The sequence below is a fragment of the Stomoxys calcitrans genome, chromosome 1 (genome assembly GCF_963082655.1).
Source record: "Stomoxys calcitrans chromosome 1, idStoCalc2.1, whole genome shotgun sequence".
Lineage (NCBI taxonomy): Eukaryota > Metazoa > Arthropoda > Insecta > Diptera > Muscidae > Stomoxys > Stomoxys calcitrans.
In genome coordinates this window covers 226,479,749-226,494,924 of record NC_081552.1, presented here as the reverse complement: position 1 = coordinate 226,494,924, position 15,176 = coordinate 226,479,749, and positions in this window count along the sequence as shown.

Here is a 15,176-nt window from a genome sequence, read left to right as displayed (position 1 = left end):
TAATTAATTTTCTTTGACAGTTCTCCGACATAAGGCGCATTTGACAATTTACCTTTTGCCCCCCTAGTTTTAGTGAGTAGCTAGTCACCCACCTCCTATATTTCACCTTTAATCATTGGAACAAATAATTTAAGGCCTTCCATTTGTTAACTTTGTACTGAAAGCTTAATCATCATGTGATTTCTTTTACATGTCCTGTACCGAACTTCGGTGCTGTCTGTATGGTAGATACTTTTACTATGTTACTTTCACTTTAGTTCGTGATTTTTTGTATTCAAGGCTTAACTTTGTTTGTTTTACATAAAATGTTCTGTCATCGCATTCTAGTTTGCAAATTGCAAATTTTGCCCATGAACATTCCACTAAGGAACAGGGGCAAAGTTCTCACATATCAATGAGTGCAGTCCGATTCAAGTTTTAAGCTCAATGATAAGGGGCCTCCTTTTTATAGCCGAGTCCGAACGGCGTGCCGCAGTGCGACACCTTTTTGGAGAGAAGTTCTACATGACATAGTACTTCAAAAATGTTGCCAGCATTAGGAGGGGAAAACTACCGCTGAAAATTTTTCTGATGGTCTTGCCAGGATTCGAACCCAGGCGTTCAGCGTCATAGGCAGACATGCTAACCTCTGTGCTACGGTGGCCTCCTTTCTAGTTTAACTGTTTTAGTTATTTATATGCCATATTCGCAGTCAAAAACTACCTGGAGGAGCCACATTCCATCATATGTTCCAATGATACCCAACACCAATCTTACGATGAATGGTGAGTATCATGCCATTCACAGTAAGGACATCTTCTTTGATGTCCTCACAGCTTCTGCAAAAGTCATTGCTGGCAACCATCAGTCTGTCAGTATGTTTTCCGATTAGACAGTGACCTATCATGAAGGACACAATGACTGAGACGTCTGTTTTAGCCAATGACAGCAAAGAGGTAGACCTCTTCAAGTCTAGATTAGGCCACATAGTTTTGGAATGCTCACAGCTCCCTCTTTGTGACCATCTATCATTCGTTGTCCTTCGGGTCTGGTCCTGAAAACTTAGCTTACATGTCGCTAGAGGCATATCCACAGATTTCAGTATCCCTGGAATGTGTAGGGTAGTTCCAAGTCTTGCAAGCTAATCCGCTTTACAATTCCCTGGGATAGCTCTGTGGCCCGACACCCAGTACAGGTGAATTTTGAACTGTGAGAGATCTGCGACAGTCTAGGGCCGTTTTTGTGTTCAGAAATACGTTCTCCAGGGATTTAATGGCTGCCTGGCTGTCTGAGTAGATATTTATGACAATTGTCGTAATGACATTAGCCATTCCACCACTTCCTTAATTGCAAGGATCTCTGCTTGATACACACTGGAGTGGTCGGGTTACCTATTCGATATGACCAGTTCTTGATCTTTAGAGTACACCCCAAAACCCACCTGGTCGTTTAGATTGGAACCATCCGTATAGAAGTCTATGTAACTTCTATTATCAGGGATATCGTAGTTCCAAACGGTTCTGTCAGGAATACTGGTACAGTACTCTTTAACAAAAAGCGGCTCAGGTAGGGTGTAATCCACACCGATCTGGGGTCTTGACTTCTTGAGCCACTAGATGGCGCAATTATTATCCGATTGGGCTGAGATTTTGCATGAGGTGTTGTGTTATGACTTCCAACAACTGTGCTAAGTATGGTTCAAATCGGTTTATATCCTGGTATAGCTGCCATATAAACTGATCTGGGATCTTGACTTCTTGAGCCACTAGAGGGCGCAATTATTATCCAATTTGGCTAAAATTTTGCATTAGGTGTTTTGTTGTGACTTCCAACAACTGTGTTAAGTATGGTTCAAATCGGTCTATAACCTGATATAGCTGCCACATAAACCTATATGGGATCTTAACTATTTGAACCTCTAAAGGCTGCAAGTGTTATCCGATTTGGATTAAATTTTGCACAATGGCTTCTCTCGACATTACTGGTGAATTTCATGGAAATCGGTTCAGATTTAGATATAGCTCTCATATATATATATCGCCGGATTTTAATTTCTGGAGTCACAGCAAGCGCATTTATTGACCAATCTTGCCAAAATTTTGCAAAACGCTTTCCTCAACGACTGCCAAGTATTTGAGAAGTTTGCTCGAAATCGGTTCAGATTTAGATATAGCTCCCATATATATGTTCGTCCGATTTTCAGTTATAATGCAATAAAATGGTCATTTGTTAACCGATTCTCTCGAAATATGGCAGGATGGATTTTTTTACGACTCTTGATATTACTGGTGAATTTCATGGTAATCGGTTCAGATTTATATATAGCTCTCATGTATATATATCGCCCGATTTTAACTTCTGGAGTCACAGCAAGCGCATTTATTGAACCATCTTGCTAAAATTTTGCAAAACGCTTTCCTCGACGACTGCCATAGTATTTGAGAAGTTTGCTCGAAATCGGTTCAGATTTATATATAGCTCCCATATATATGTTCGTCCGATTTTCTGTAATAATGCAATAAAATGGTCATTTGTTAACCGATTCTCTCGAAATTTGGCAGAAAGGAAAGACTCTCGACATTACTGGTGAATTTCATAGAAATCGGTTCAGATTTAGAGATAGCTCTCATGTATATATATCGCCCGATTTTAACTCCTAGAGCCACTGCAATCGCATTTATTGACCCATCTTGCCAAATCTTTTGCAAAACGCTTTCCTCGATGACTGCCACAGCATCTGAGAAGTTTGCTCGAAATCGGTTTAGAATTAGGTATAACTCCCATATATATGTTCATCCTATTTTCAGTAATAATGCAATTAAATGGTCATTTGTTAACCGATTCTCTCGAAATTTGGCAGGAAGGATTTTTTACGACTCTCGATATTACTGATGAATTTCATGGAAATCGGTTCAGATTTATATATAGCTCCCACATACATTTATCGCCCGATTTTAACTTCTAGAGTCACAGCAAGCGCATTTATTGACCAAGCTTGCCAAAATTTTGCAAAACGCTTTCCTCGACGACTGCCATAGTATTTGAGAAGTTTGCTCGAAATCGGTTCAGATTTAGATATAGCTCCCATATATATGTTCGTCCGATTTTCTGTAATAATGGAATAAAATGGTCATTTGTTAACCGATTCTCTCGAAATTTGGCAGGAAGGATTTTCTTATGACTCTCGAGATTACTGGTGAATTTTGTGGAAATCGGTTCAGATTTATATATAGCTATCATGTATATATATCGCCCGATTTTAACTTCTGGAGTCACAGCAAGCGCATTTATTGACCAATATTGCCAAAATTTTGCAAAACGCTTTCCTCGACTACTGCCACAGTATCTGAGAAGTTTGCTCGAAATCGGTTCAGATTTAGATATAGCTCCCATATATATGTTCGTCCGATTTTCAGTAATACAGCAATAAAATGGTCATTTGCTAACCGATTCTCTCGAAATTTTGCAGGATGGCTTTTTTTACGACTCTCGATATCGAATTTTATGGAAATCGGTTCAGATTTATATATAACTCTCATGTATATGTATCGCCCGATTTTAGCTTCTGGAGTCACAGCAAGCACATTTATTGACCAATCTTTCCAAAACTTCGTACAACGCTTTCCTCGACGACTGCCATAATATTTGAAAAGTTTGCTCGAAATCGGTTTAGATTTAGATATAGCTCCCATATATGTGTTCGTCCGATTTTCAGTAATAATGCAATAAAATGGTCATTTGTTAACCGATTCTCTAGAAATTTGGCAGGAAGGATTTTCTTACGACTCTCGACATTACTGGCGAATTTCATGGAAATCGGTTCAGATTTAGATATAGCTCCCACGTATATATATCGCCCGATTTTCACTCCTAGAGCCACTGCAAGCGCATTTATTGACCAATCTTTCCAAAACTTTGTACAACGCTTTCCCCGACTACAGCCACAGTATCTGAGAAGTTTGCTCTAAATCGGTTTAGATTTAGATATAGCTCCCATATATATGTTCGTCCGATTTTCTGTAATAATGCAATAAAATGGTCATTTGTTAACCGATTCTCTAGAAATTTGAAAGGAATTATTTTTTTATGACTCTCGACATTACTGGTGAATTTCATGGAAATCGGTTCAGATTTATATATAGCTCTCATGTATATATATCGCCCGATTTTAACTTCTGGAGTCACAGCAAGCGCAATTATTGAACCATCTTGCTAAAATTTTGCAAAACGCTTTCCTCGACGACTCCCATAGTATTTGAAAGGTTTGCTCGAAATCGGTTCAGATTTAGGTATAGCTCCCACATATATGTTCGTCCGAATTTGAGAAATATTGCAAAAAAGGTGCTCATTTGTTAACCGATTTTCTCGAAATTTGGCAGCAAGGATTTTCTTATGACTCTCAATATTAATGGTGAATTTCATAGAAATCGGCCCAGATTTAGATATAGCTGTCATATATGTATATCGCTAGATTTTCACTCCAAGAGCTACTGCAAGCGCATTGTTTGACCAATCTTGCCAAAATTTTGCAAAACGCTTTCCTCGACGACTGCCACAGTATCTGAGAAGTTTGCTCGAAATCGGTTCAGATTTAGCTATAGCTCCCATATATATGTTCGTCAGATTTTGGGCAATTTGCAATAATGTGGTCATTTGTCAACCGTTGATATTACAGTTTGAACGTTTTTGCTCGCCGAGGTCCATCAAAATTTGTTTCAGATTTGGATATAGCTTCCACATTGTACTTATGGGGTAGCTGTAGGGTATTATACAGTCGGCACCGCCCGACTTTTGCCTTTCCTTACTAGTTTTTATATTACATTCTTTCTTACCTACAGTTCTTATTTCCTGCATTTTAATAGCTTCCATTACAATTTTCTCCCCTTTTTTTATTCAATTAATATTCCATAAATCCTATCAAAGACTTTTAAAAAGCTTTTACTATAATAAATCATTGATAGAGCATTTAACACCGCTTTGAATTGTGTTAAATGCAACACTAACCGAAATATGAAAAAACTCAATTCAATTAAAGTTCAAATTGAATTTCGAAACGCTTTCTTTGGCTGTGAGGGGCCATTAGTGCAAAATATTCAAACAATTTGAAAGTCATTAACACACGCAGGGGCAGCACAGATGCATTTTTCATTTCTTGCGAAACGATTTTCTTTTCTCCTTTTTTTTCCAATGCTGTTGTCGTCGGTAAAGGAAATAAATGAAATTTTTATGCAAAATGTCTATATTAAACGCTTGGAAAATGGGAAGGATTCCGCACCCTCCAAAAAAAAAAAAGAAAAACACAAAAATGTGCTACGGAAAATGTTATTCGCATAGTGCTGGGCGATAAATATGAAGCACACGCATATTAATGTGAAACAGAACTCAAATTGATTTCGGAGGCAGCAGGACATGCCACTGTTGGACAGTGGGGTCAAATGCACAAAAAGTTGGCGTTATAATAACCGCGCTCCATGCAACTATGTTGGTATGTGCTCTAGCTAAAAAATAATAGCTTCGAATAGTCAAATCAGAAATTCTTTGCTTTTGACATTATCCCAATCATTTTCCACTCTATCGGCTCGTCATCTTCCCCACATCTACTCTGAATTATTATGCTTGTAGTCTTATATGTCCGGTAATTATACCCGTCTGATGACACTGGTTTCCTTCTACTTCTCCTCAGCTCTGACATCAACTTGTGAAGATACCGATCTCCTCATAGGATTTTGTCGTGCTTTCGACCATTTCACAGTACCACCTGTGTTTTCATGGCCAAAGCTCTTAGCTCATACTACATCGCCTTCAAGGGCATCCCATTCATTTAATCCGTTAATCCCGTTAATCCGTGCGCTTTATATTTTTATAATTACTCTCTGTAGAGCCTGTAGTCCATGTACGTATTGAGACTTTATTTTAAGTCTACGGCCCTTGTACAAAGTGCCCAGTTTCTTTGAGCTTTGTTAGTACACGTCTGAATGTGGCACTTTGAGTTTTAATTTCTGCCAAAGAGCAATCCTAAGTTTATAGAAATCGTTCTGTGGTAGGGCTGTTGATACTTGATGTCGATCTTCAAAAATTCAAGTCCCCTCAATTTAAAAACAAGTAAAAAGGCGTTAAGTTCGGCCGGGCCGGGAACTTTGGATACCCACCACCAGTGGTACATATGTAAACCATCTTTCGTCACAATCCGGTGAAAAATGCATTATTTATGCTCCCATAGCAGCTTTATCGAAATATTGTCCGATTTGGACAAAATTCGTCACGGACATTGAGAGGTCTAATGAGTACAAGTCATTGTTCAAACAGAACAATGATAGCTATATCCAAATATAGACCGATCTGAACCATATACGACACAGATGTCGAAAAGCCTACCATAAGCCACTGTGTCAAATTTCAGCGACATCGGACAATAAAAGCGTCTTTTATGACCCCAAAACCTTAAATCGAGAGATCGCTCTATATGGCAGCTATATCCAAATCCGGACCGATGTTGGCCAAATTGCAGAGGGATGTCGAGGGACCTAATACAACTCACTGTCCCAAATTTCGGCGAAATCGGGAAATAAATTCGCGTTTTATGGCCACAAAACCTTAAATCGAAAGATCGGTCTATATGGCAGCTATATCCAAATCTGGACCAATGATGGCCAACTTACAGAAGGATGTCGAGGGACCTAACACAAAGCACTATCCAAAATTTTAGCGAAATTGGACAATATATGCACCTTTTATGGGCCCAAGACCTTAAATTAGCAGATCGGTCTATGTGGCAGCTATTCTGGACCGATGTGGGCCAAATTGAGGAAAGATGTGGAATCGCCTAACACACTGTTCCAAATTTCAGCAAAATTTGATAACAAATGTGGCTTTTATGGGCCTTAGATCTAAAATCAGCGGATCGGTCTTTATGGGGGCTAAAGCAAGATATAGTCCGATATAGCCCAACTTCGAACTTAAGCTACCAATGGCCAAAGAAAGAATCTGTGTCAAGTTTCAGCTCAATATCTCTATTTGCAAAGACTGTAGCGTGATTTCAACAGACAGACGGACGGACATGGCTAGACCGTCTTAGATTTTTACATACGTCATGACAAAATGATTATACCGGCATCCTTCGGTGGTGGGTATAAGAAGGAAGAGGGGGCTAAGTTCAGCCGGGCCGAATTTTGGAGACCCACTACCATGAATGCAAATTTTGCCCATGAACATTCCACATAGGTGAATACAATGCGTTTACCATCGATCCCATTTATGTAACCTTTGCATGAGTACCAATTTGATCCCATGTATTTGGACGTGTTAACCTCCTAGGTTAGAATTGGAGCACTACCTAAAACTCTTCGCGATCTATGGATCACCGCACCCGGTTAAAAACGTAACTCTAAGCCGAGATTGATTTAAACCACACTCACCTCGCTACTCCCCACTGGGGTCTAGCCATTGTCAGGCTGGAACCGAAGTCTCAGAGGCTCCTGACACACGTGGTACCAGATTAAAATCATCGGTCGAACTTTGTAGCCTTAAAAACCTACTGCCAGTTGAACCCTATACTGTTCTGGACTGGTCATCTAGGAAAGAAAATCGTCCGAGGCCGGCCTACAAGAGTATGCACAAAATCAAGGACGATGTACACAAACAGGACACAGCAGCCCTCACGAGTTACGCCACACCTATCAAATCCAACATGGATGGGTTACGAATAACCGATCACAACCACAAAGGCAACGGGAAACAACGAAGAGCAAACGCCGCAGCATCAAAATGGGCAAGGCTGATGCCATGCCATGTCATGCGCAGCTCAAAATCACTCGGTGCGCGCCAGTACAGCAACATCTCCCTAAGGATAATTAGCGCATGTTCACGCCTCCTCTAAGTTTTGCCCGTCTCCTAATAATTATTCCCGGGAAAAGGTGGCCAGCTTTGCAACAGTCGTCTCTCATACAAGGGCCCTACTGAAATCCAACATCGCCCCGCCTCCCCATCGCGCCTAAATCTCTGATGTCTGCATAGTACGGCCACTCCGTCAGTACATGCTGCAAAAATGCATTAAAGGAGCAATGTCACAGTCAGGAAGTAGCCCAAAATTGGGCCGAAGCCTGGGCGGTCACATACGAAAGTCGCGTCACGAATAAATGCATAAGTCACTCGACCTTAGTCACTGTTTATCCATATGGTTTTTCACCTACCATCAAGACACTCCAAAAGAAGCGCCTTAAGCCGCCTAACATCCCCATCTGCCAGCTCAAAAGCAGTGATGGAATTCCCTTTTTCACCCTTTACAGAACAGCTATGCAACTCACGAGTAAATCAAGCGTGGGTGCACCAATCAATACCTGTAGTGCGATTGTTGAATCCGTCCTACACACAGGCAAGCAAGCCAGCATTGGTACCCACAATGGCAAGAGAGAATCTTCTTTCGTTCAAGCACAGTCGCAAGACTGAGACTGTTTTTAAGACTGAGCTTTTTAAATTTTATGCTTGATTATTGTTTTTTTTAATTTTGTTTCTTAATTATACAAATTTAAATTTTATTTATACAAATTTAAATTTTATTTATACAAATTTCAATTTTATTTACACAAATTTCAATTTTATTTATAAAATGTTTTCCTACTTCTAATTTTTGTAAACCATTACTGTGTATCTTCTTGTGATTCTAGTACAGTCAATTATAAGACTTATGTCTTGTTGTACTAGTAATGTCATAAATAATAAACAAACAAACAAACAAAACAAAAAGACCACAACATATGGACGAACAGCGCGACAACTAAGACTCAAATCACTTCTCCTTCACCCGATCCAAATGAACCAAGAACCCCATTCTCTCTAAAACAGTCACTCCCATATATTTTATGAGCGCTACGTTTCGTATGCTAGCTCCGCCAGATCGAATCGTGGGTGAACGATTCCGCAACAAGATGCCCTTGAGCAACATTGTGACGGTTTTATCCTCCGCGACATCATCACCAACTTGATCGCTCTAATCGCGAACAATTCCCATGGCCTTCAACATTCCTTCAACCGCATATGCACTGATTTTAAAGAACTCAGCGAGACGTCCCAACAGATGACAAAGAACCCCATTCTCTCTAAAACGGTCACTCCCATATATTTTACGAGCGCTACGTTTCGAATGCTAGCTCCGCCAGATCGAATCGTGGGTGAACGATTCCGCATCAAGATGCCCGCGAGCAACTTTGTCACAGTTTTATCCTCCGCGACATCATCACCAACTCGATCGCTCCATTTGCGAACAATACCCATGGCCTTCAACCGCATATGCACTGATTTTAAAGGACTCATCAAGACGTCCCAACAGGTGAGCCAGCATAGGGTTCCGTATATATATGGAACACAGATAGACCCCTGAGGGCAGCCACGCTACCGTATCGCTAGCACCAAACACGCAAGCTCTTCTATGACAGAAGTAACTACGCCAGAGAGAAAATTCCCGACATCCTATTTGGCCTTATTTCGTGAATACACTACGCCATTACAGGTAATCAAAAGCGCTTTTGAAATCGACAAATATGCCGAGGTCTTATTTGGCGCTCGACTCTCTGACCCAGTTCTGCACATAGATGCTGGCGTACGCAGTGCTCTTTTCCCCCAAAAACGAAATCCATGGTGATGGGTACCCAAGATTCGGCCCGATTGAATTTAGTACGTTTTAACTTGTCATACCCACCACCAAAGGATGGGGGTATACTAATCTAGTCATTGCGTTTGTAAAACCTCGAAATATTGGTATAAGACCCCTACCCTAATTTTTGATCCTCTCGACGTTCCGAGTCGATCTAGCCATGTCCGTCCGTCCGTCCGTTTGTTGAAATCACGATAAAGGTCGAACGCATAAAGCTAGCCGCTTGAAATTTTGCACAGATACGTAATATCAATGTAGGACGTTGGCGATTGCAAATGGGCAATATCGGTTCAGATTTAGATATAGCTCCTATATAAACCGATCTTCCGATTTGACTTCTTGAGCCCCTGAAAGCCGCATTTTTTATCCGATTTGGCTGAAATTTTGCATGTGGTGTTTTGTCATGACTTTCAACAACTGTGTGAAGTAGGGCCAAAATCGGTCTATAACCTGATATAGCTCCCATATAAACCGATCTCCCGATATGACTTCTTGAGCCCCTGAAAACCGCAATTTTTATCTGATTTGGCTGAAATTTCGCACGTAGTGTTCTGTTATCACTTCCAGCAACTGTGCCAAGTACGGTCCAAATCGGTCTATAACCTGATATAGCTCCCATATAAACCGATCTCCCGATATGACTTCTTGAGTCCTTGGGAGCCGCATTTTTTATCCGATTTGGCTGAAATTTTGCATGCGGTGTTTTGTCATGACTTTCAACAACTGTGTTAAGTAAGGCCCAAATCGGTCTATAACCCGATATAGTTCCATATAAACCGATCTCCCGATATGACTTCTTGAGTCCTTGGGAGCCGTAATTTTTGACCGATTTGGCTGAAATTTTGCACAAAGTGTTTAGTTATGACTTCCAGCAACTGTGCCAAGTACGGTCCAAATCGGTCTTTAACCTGATATAGCTCCCATATAAACCGATTTCCCGATTTGACTTATTGAGTCCTTGGGAGCCGCAGATTTTGTCCGATTAAGCTGAAATTGATCATGCGGTGTTTTGTTATGACTTCCAACAACTGTGTCAAGTACGGCCCAAATCGGTATATAACCTAATATAGCTCCCATATAAACCGATATCCCGATTTGACTTCTTAGGTCCTTACAAGCCGCAAAATTTTTCCGTTTTGGCTGAAATTTTTACGACTTCTAAAAACTGTGCCAAATACGCTCCAAATCGGTCTATAACCTGATATAGGTTTCCTCTGTCATCAAAGGGTACATTGAAAAAACTGCGGCTCTATTTCATTATTTACCTCCACTGTGCTCCATTGTCCTTATAGCCGCCTTCTGTAAGTCGTGTGGAAGTGTTCATGGGGTTCTAGGTAATGGGGTCGATAACGAGATGGTGATGACGATGGCATTGGTGATGATGATGGCGTGGCAGCCTTTGTGAAATATGTTCGAGTAACATGCTGTTTATTAGATTAAAAATGTTAATGTGTTTTTATTATAAATTTGAATTTGTTGTCCGACAAATTGTAATTTCCGTTCAGTAGCATAGTTGTAACGTCGTTAAAAAGAATTACGAAAAGTAGTTACAAGCGCACAAACAGCCAAACACACACACACCCACCCACCCAACCATCCAACCACTACCCTTAAACAGAATGACCAAAGCCAGAAAGTCCATCCATCTGTATTTTTTTGTATGCTCTATGTCCTTTTTCACTTTGGGGGTGTGGCAGTAATTCCAAAGTCATTTTATGTTTATTTGCCAATTTCACACTCACGCTCGACATGAAAACCAGCCAGAGTGAATGAAGAATGGTAAGACAAAGTGATACAAACCAAGAAAGACTATTATTTGGAGAACATCACCAACACCACCCCCACCCGGCCGTTATGCATTTCAAAAAGCCCCTTAATCATAGTCCTTGCTTTGTAGTAAACTCCAACATTTTGTTGTTTGACCATCCTGAGGGTTAGGGCACGTCGTCTTTGTGTATTCCGTTTCCAATGGCCAAGAGGTCATTTTTCGAGAGAATTTTAATGCCTCAAATGATAAAAATCACATCCACTCCTTAATTTCTTAAGCACGCGATGGTGATTATCATTCCTTTTATAAACCCACAATTTTCATAGCTCAAAAGTTATTTGTTTCTCTGCGGTTTGTCGGTCAGAGTCCATTCACCATTCAGCGTCAGTTGTTGTCTTTTGTTCACTCGCCTTCTACGCCAGCGTTGTAGTTACAGGAAACGGGTGTTGCCACATAACTTTGGCTTCTTCATTGGAAAGCTTTTAGAGCACTACAACAGGTATTTGAAGGAGAGAAGAAAGAATAAAAAAGAAGATCGATTAATAAATACTTTAGTAAAGGCCTTAAAATTGTAAATCGGAAGATCCATATATAAAAAGGGTTTTTTGAAAATTTGTACATTTAGGTACCAAAAAATGTACCAAAAAGGTACGAAATAAGTAAACTTAGTACAGGGCAGATTAGAGGTAGTATTTCGACTTAAAAGATATCTGCTGTAAAACCATGAGGGTGAAAAAAAAATGGAAAAATATCACTGGTAACGAGAGAAAACGTACGTTTAGCACCGCAATTGGTACCATTTGGTACATTTCTTCATAGATGGAGCATGAGGTCTGAAATTTGGCATGTAGGTACAACTAAGAAATAACTGATGAAGGACTAAATGTTCTATTCAAAATTCATACATTTTGGTACCAAAATTGGTACCATTTTGGACTTTCTTTATAGACGGAGGTAGATGTCTGAAATTTGGCATTAAGGTACAATTAGGAAATATATGAGGAGAGAGTGTGCTCATTTTACTATTCGTACATTTTGGTTCCAATATTGGTACCATTTGGTGCTTTCCTTGCAGATAGAGCTAGAGGCCTGAATTTGGCATGTAGGTAAAGCTTAGATATATATAATGGATGACTAAATGATTTTTTCACAATTCAAAAATATTGGTACCAAAATTGGTACCATTTAGTACATTCTTCATAGATGGAGCTAGAGGTCCAAAATTTGGCATGTAGGTACTACTAAGAAATAAATGATGGATGACTAAATGTTCTATTCAAAATGCGTACATTTAAGTACCAAAGGTGGTACCATTTTGTACTTTCTTCGTAGATGGATCTAGAGGTCCAAAATTTGGCATGTAGGTACAACTAAGAAATGAATGATGGAGGACTAAATTTTCTATTCAAAATGAGTAAATTTTAGTACCAAAAGTAGTACCATTGTGTTCATTTTTCGTAGATGGAGCTACCGGTCTGAAATTTGGCATGTAGGTACAACTAGAAAATATGTAACGGGTGAATAAATGATCTATTCAAAATGAGTACATTTTTGTACCAAAAGTGGATCCATTTTGTACTTTCTTTATAGACGGAGGTAGATGTCTGGAATTTGGCATTCAGGTACAACTAGGAAATATATGAGGAGTGACAATGCTCTTTTACAATTCGTATATTTTGGTACCATTTGGTGCTTTCTTTGCACATAGAGCTAGAGGCCTGAATTTGGCATGTAGGTAAAGCTTAGATATATATAATGGATGACCAAATGATTTTTTCACAATTTGAAAATGTTGGTACCAAAATTGGTACCATTTAGTACTTTCGTCATAGATGGAGCTTGAGGTCCAAAATTTGGCATGTAGGTACAAATAATAAATAACTGATACAGGACTAAATGTTCTATTCAAAATGCGTTCATTTTAGTACCAAAATTGGTACCATTTTGTACATTCTTCATAGATGGAGCTACAGGTCTGAAATTTGGCATGCAGGTACAACTAGGAAATATATGAGGAGTGAATATGCTCATTTTACAATTCGTATATTTTGGTACCAATATTGGTACCATTTGGTGCTTTCTTTGCAGATGGAGCTAGTGGTCTGAAATTTGGCAGGTATCTAAAGCTTAGATATGTATAATGGGTGACTTAATGATTTTTTCACAATTCAAAAATGTTGGTACCAAAATTGGTACCATTTAGTACTTTCCTCATAGATGGAGCTAGAGGTCCAAAATTTGGCATGTTGGTACAACTAAGAAATAACTGATGGAGGACTAAATGTTCTATTCAAAATGAGTACATTTTAGTACCAAATGTGGTACCATTGTGTTCATTCTTCATAGATGGAGCTACTGGTCTGAAATTTGACATGTAGGAACAACTAAGAAATATATGATTGGTGACTTAATGATCTATTTAAAATCATACATTTTGGTACCAAAATTGGTACCATTTGGTAGTTTCTTTGTAAATGGAGCTAGAGCTCTGAAATTTTGCATGCAGGTACAACTAGGAAATATATGAGGAGTGACAATGCTCTTTTTAGAATTCGTACATTTTGGTACCAATATTGGTACCATTTAGTACTTTCTTCATAGATGGAGCTAGAGGTCCAAATTTTGGCATATAGGAACAACTAAGAAATATATGATTGGTGACTAAATGATCTATTTAAAATGCATACATTTTAGTACCAAAAGTGGTACCATTTTGTACTTTCTTCATAGATGAAGCTACAGGTCTGAAATTTGGCATGTAGGAACAAATAAAAAATATATGAAATATATGGTGATTTAATGATCTATATAAAATTTATACATTTTTGTACCAAAAGTGGTACGATTTGGTACTTTCTTTACAGATGGAGCTACCGGTCTGAAATTTGGCATGTAGGTACAACTAGGGAAAATATGATGGGTGATTCAATAACCTATTCGCAGCTCTTATATATTCGTACCATTTGGTACTTTCGACCAAAATTCGTACATTATGGTACCAAAAATTGCATAATAGTACGAAATGGTACATTCTTTACGAATTGAGCCAATTTACTCAAAATTATGATACGGTTACACCTTAGCAGTACATATTGGGCGATTGGAAGCTTTAATTCGTGCATTTAGGTACTAAGACATACAAAGAGGTACTTTCTTTAGAGAGTGATTTTAAGCTCTTAAAATAACGATACAGCTACATCTTGGCTATACGTTTTGGGTGACCAGATTTTTTTTCGAAATCGTACATTTAAGTACTAAAACATACGAATTTGTACTTCTTTACGAATGGAGCCAAAGCGATCAAAATTTGGATTCATTTATACCTTGCCAATATATTGGGTTGCCCAAAAGTAATTGCGGATTTTTCATATAGTCGGCGTTGACAAATTTTTTCACAGCTTGTGACTCTGTAATTGCATTATTTCTTCTGTCAGTTATCAGCTGTTACTTTTAGCTTGCTTTAGAAAAAAGTGTAAAAAAGTATATTTGATTAAAGTTCATTCTAAGCTTTATTAAAAATGCATTTACTTTCTTTTAAAAAAAATCCGCAATTACTTTTTGGGCAACCCAAAATATTGTGCGATTTAATGATTTTTCCGATTATTTGTTACTCTTGGTACTTTCTTGACAGAGGGGAACAGATATCTGAAATCTTATATGCAATTATTACAAAACTTCATAATTTTATAAACTGGGTGACCAACTAGGTTATTGGAAATCCTACACCAAGAAGGGGTATCAAAAACGGGGCCAGCGAAGCGGTCCACCGTGATGTTAGTG